We start from the raw sequence: 5,590 nt of genomic DNA, 5'->3' as shown, positions 1-5,590 counted from the left end.
AGCCTGGAAAGCCTCCCTATCAGTCTCCACTCAGCGTCTCCACCCGCCAGAAAGGAGAGCTGGACTTTGACAGGCCATAGTGTGTACGCCCATGAGAGGGAGACGCCTATTAGTTAAAGATATACTATATGATGTTGAGAAGGAGTGCTTCTGTCATTTGATGCCAATTTCTGTCCTGTTACTTGAACACTGGACACACTCAGCTTAAAGTGTACTCGAGGCGGCGTGGGGGGGAGGGGGGGGTAATATGGGACACAGAGGCATGCTCCTTGGTTCATGACATGCCTCTGTCCCTTACGCACCACTCTCTGCCCTCCTGCACTGCGCTGTGACCACTACAAGATTGCGGACATTCAGCTTGTCGCCAACCGCTAGGGGTAGTGTAGTCCGTAGCAGGAGAAAAAACTGCAAAACACCCACCGGGGATGTTCCTAACGCCCTTCTCCAGCTGCCATTGGGCAGCTCAGTCTCTCCCCGCTGCTCCCCCACCTCTCTGCACGCTGCTCTGTGTGAGCTTCCAAAATGAAACTTAAAGATTGCTGGTCACAACGGCGAGGATTGCGGCTACCTGATCCGGCTAGCCCCCTGGATCAGGTAGTGTGTTCTTTTTTAGGTAAATTTGCCGCTTTGGGTTTCCTTTAAAACAGGCATGTCCATAGTCCGGCCCAGGGGCCAAAGGTGTCCTCCCAAGCCGTTTCTGGTGGCCACCGAAGCTCATGCAGGGGCCACTTCCTATTGCTACTTTGCTTCCCTGTTTGTTCACCTGTATGTTATCGGCCACTACTGTAGCAATCGCAGCCACTGATAAGCAGCTGCCACTATGCCAGCAGCAGGAACAGCCACTGATTAGCAGCCGCCACTACGCCAGCAGCAGGAACAGCCACTGATAAGCAGCTGCCACTACGCCAGCAGCAGGAACAGCCACTGATAAGCAGCTGCCACTATGCCAGCAGCAGGAACAGCCACTGATTAGCAGCCACCACTGTGCCAGCAGCAGGAACAGCCACTGATTAGCAGCCGCCACTACGCCAGCAGCAGGAACAGCCACTGATTAGCAGCCGCCACTATGCCAGCAGCAGGAACAGCCACTGATTAGCAGCCGCCACTACGCCAGCAGCAGGAACAGCCACTGATAAGCAGCTGCCACTACGCCAGCAGCAGGAACAGCCACTGATAAGCAGCTGCCACTATGCCAGCAGCAGGAACAGCCACTGATTAGCAGCCGCCACTACGCCAGCAGCACTATGCCTATATACTGAAAAGGACATGCTATCTGCACACAGTATATGGGTTATTTCCTGTGGAAATGTTTTATTTAACAAAATGTCACAGGCATAGTGTACCGAACGGCAATCAGCAAAAATTGTGTTACATTTTTCTAGTTCGGCCCCTTAGCACTCTCAAGAATGGCAATATGCCCTTTGGCCTACAAAATGTGGGCACCCATGGTTTAAAGGGGAACTTAAAGGGATACTGTAGGGGGGTCAGGGGAAAATGAGTTGAACTTACCTGGGGCTTCTAACGGTCCCCCGCAGACATCCTGTGTTGGCGCAGCCGCTCACCGATGCTCCGGCCCCGCCTCCGGTTCACTTCTGGAATTTCAGACTTTAAAGTCTGAAAACCACAGCGCCTGCGTTGCCGTGTCCTCGATCCCGCTGATGTCACCAAGAGCGCACAGCGCAGGCCCAGTATGGTCTGTGTCTGCGCAGTACACTCCTGGTGACATCAGCGGGAGCGAGGACACGGCAACGCAGGCGCAGTGGTTTTCAGACTTTAAAGTCAGAAATTCCAGAAGTGAACTGGAGGTGGGGCCGGAGCATTGGTGAGTGGCTGCGCCAACACAGGATGTCTGCGGGGGACCATTAGAAGCCCCGGGTAAGTTCAACTCATTTTCCCCCGACCCCCTACAGTATCCCTTTAAGCCACGGATAAAAAAAAAATCAGTTTAAGGGCCTTTTTCCACTAGCCTGCGATTTGATTCTGATCGCAAATCGCAAAGTACATTAAACTAATGGAAACTGCAGCAGCAATTTCCATTAGTGCGATCCGATTGCGATGCGATTTTGGTCAAGGCACAATCACAGTCCTGCCGCGTTTTGTATGCGATTGAGCTTTACTATAATGAGTATAGTAGCTCAATCGCAATCGCATAGTGGAAATTGAAACGCGATCGCATTTCATAATGGAAAAGAGCCCTTACTCACCTAGGGCATCTACCAGCCCCCTGAAGCCGTCCCATGCCCTCGCAGTCACTCGTAGATCTTCCTGTCCCCCGCCGCCAGCTAGTTTCATTTTACCGACAGGCCTGGCCACACATAGCCTTCTTCGCGTTCGTCCGCAATAGCATACTGCGCGGCAGCAGGACAGTATTGCGGACGGAAACGCGAAGAAGGAGACATGTGGCCGAAAACTAAACTGTCTGACAGTGGCGGCAGGGGACAGGAGGATCCGCGAGTGACTGCGAGGACATGGGACGGCTGCAGGGGGCTGGTAGAAGCCCCAGGTGAGTAAAACTGATTTTTTATTCCAGGCTTAAAGCTCCCTTTAAAAGGAACCTGAGGTATGAGACCTTTGAAAGCTGCCATATTTATTTCCTTTTAAACAATGCATGTTGCCTGGCAGGCTTACTGATCTTTCTAGTCATTAGGGTCTAAATCACACACCTAAAACAAGCATGCAGCTAATCTTGTCAGATTTGTCACAGACATCTGATGTCTGCCTGCTTGTTCAGGGTCTATGGCTTACTGTATTAGGTGCATAGGATCAGCAAGACAGCCAGGCAATGTGCATTTTTTTCCAAAAACAAACATGTCAGCCTCCATATCTCTCTCACCTCTGGTTCCCTTGAATGTGTGTTCTCACATAGTCACAGTTTGTTGTATAGGCTATAAAAAAATCATGTGTCCATCAGGTTTAACCCCTTAAACCTCTTTATGCTTTTGATTTTGCTAAATGTTCTTGTTTTTTTACCCATTCTTACGGCCCGTTTCCACTATGTACAAATATGCAGTGTTTCCCTACATGTGAGCCGGACTGGGAAACGGTGCCTATTCAGACACCAGCACACCAGGGCTAAAAAAACATCTCTGGTTTTCTTTAAACAATCTTACAATTGATGTACACTCACCTAAAGGATTATTAGGAACACCATACCAATATGGTTTTTGACCCCCTTTGGCCTTCAGAACTCCCTTAATTCTACGTGGCATTGATTCAACAAGGTGCTGAAAGCATTCTTTAGAAATGTTGGCCCATATTGATAGGATAGCATCTTGCAGTGGATGGAGATTTGTGGGATGCACATCCAGGGCACGAAGCTCACGTTCCATCACATCCCAAAGATGCTCTATTGGGTTGAGATCTGGTGACTGCGGGGGCCATTCTAGTACAGTGATTCGAGCTTTGTGACATGGTGCATTATCCTGCTGGAAGTAGCCATCAGAGGATGGGTACATGATGGTCATGAAGGGATGGACATGGTCAGAAACAATGCTCAGGTAGCCCGTGGCATTTAAACGATGCCCAATTGGCACTAAGGGGCCTAAAGTGTGCCAAGAAAACATCCCCCACACCATTACACCACCACCAGCAGCTTGCACAGTGGTAACAAGGCATGATGGATCCATGTTCTCATTCTGTTTACGCCAAATTCTGACTCTATCGAGACTTATCAGACCAGGCAACATTTTTCCAGTCTTCAACTGTCCAATTTTGGTGAGCTTGTGCAAATTGTAGCCTCTTTTTCCCATTTGTAGTTTAGAACCAGCCTCCAATAGTGGAGAAGGGGGGAGTGACCTGCCGTGACGGCAGAGGGGCGTGGCCAACCGCACTCGTGTGCTGGTGCCGACGCCTCGTCCTCTGGGTTGTCATAGTGATCCTATCGTAGGACATCGGGGAAGAAAGAGAGAGGTAGGGAAGAGGCGGGAACGGGGCGGGACCAGCATCACGCCGAAGCGTGTGTTCATTCTGGCTCCATGATAACCGGCATAATAGCGCTGACATTATGCGCTGTGTTCTATGCATACCAAGGATGACAATTGCGGAGCACCGGCCACTGCACCCCATGCCCCACAGTAAGAGAGTATATATAAACAGTGTAAACGCATACATAAATATAAAGTGCATCGAACATATATGCATATACATACACACATGCACATATACATGTGCCCATGCATACGCATGCCATTCCTGGGGTTCCACTTTACATAAGAAAGGAAGATAAAAGACCCATATATATAAAACATTAGTGTACATACAAAAATACGTTAAAAAACCACATATGTAGAACTTAGGTATAGGGATAGATGCAACACCACACCCCCTGCAGACTGTCTGACTTACCGCCACGGATGTCAGCTGAGTCAGGCACATCCTGGCCAGCCAGCCGCAGACGTTTCAGACCACCCTGAGCAGCAACAGAGAGCCTCTTCCATCCTCGCAGGCATGGACGATGCCTGTTTCACATGACGTCGAGGGAGCGCCAGCCGGAAGCGTGTGATGCAGTAACAGCATCACACACGGGGAGCTATGGAGACGAGGACGCCAGAATTAGGTCATGTATTGCGTCCCAGCCTCTCTCCCCTGCTCTGAAAGCCTGCGCCGCCACCAGACCACACACAGACAAACGGCAGTAGCCGGAGAGAACACCCGGCGGCCGTTGCAGACAGACATTTTAGGCTGGAGAAGGGGGCCCCCAGGGACTCTGGGGCCCTGGGGCAATTGCCCCCTTTGCCTTACTTGTACTGTAGTGCTGGCCCTGTTGACCAGGACCACACCCCTAAATGCATTGAAGCAACTTCCATCTGATTGGTTGATTAGATAATTGCACTAATGAGAAATTGAACAGGTGTTCCTAATAATCCTTTAGGCCTGGTTCACATTAGCGTTCGCTGTCCGGATTCGCCTGATCGGATCCGGACCGTATACTGTACAAACGGAACGTGCGTTCCGCATAGCAATGCAAAGTCTATGCGGACGTTCACATGCGTACGTTCCGTACAGAAAGGAGCCGGATCAGATCCGGACTCTGGACACTTTTCCAACATGCGCTATTTTTCGGGTCCGGATCATCCGGCCCACGCCCCTGGACCGGAGCCTGACTGCACCATCAGGATATAGAAACCAATGGGGAAAGGAAAGCACAGAACAAACTGGAGACTACACCGGACGTTCTACCCCACTTCCTATGCGTATTCTAGCGGCCATTTTGGATGGGGACACATGGGCCAAGCATTTCTGGAGTGGAGCAGCAGTGACACACGTGCTGGAGCTGTTTGGCTGTATGTCGGAGGTGGAGGTGAGGCCTAAACAGCGGAGGACCTGATTGTACAGGTACACCTTCTGCTGACCTCCCACCCCCCAACAATTGTAATGTTTATATCTCTATTTTTACGACATGGATCCGGATGGCAGCCGTATTCATGCCTGATGCAAACGGACCGGATCTGGATCGGATCTGGATTGAAACCGTACGGTTCTGATCCGGATCCGGTCCCGATCCGATCCGGTCTGTTTGCATCCCAGAACGCAAGTGTGAACGGGGCCTTAGGTGAGTGTATAAAGGGGCAGTAGTTAACTACTTTCATGT

Source organism: Hyperolius riggenbachi, chromosome 12, assembly GCF_040937935.1.
Source record: "Hyperolius riggenbachi isolate aHypRig1 chromosome 12, aHypRig1.pri, whole genome shotgun sequence".
In the NCBI taxonomy this organism is placed as follows: domain Eukaryota; kingdom Metazoa; phylum Chordata; class Amphibia; order Anura; family Hyperoliidae; genus Hyperolius; species Hyperolius riggenbachi.
The sequence above is the reverse complement of the archived record's forward strand: the minus strand, read 5'-3'. Positions refer to the sequence as shown.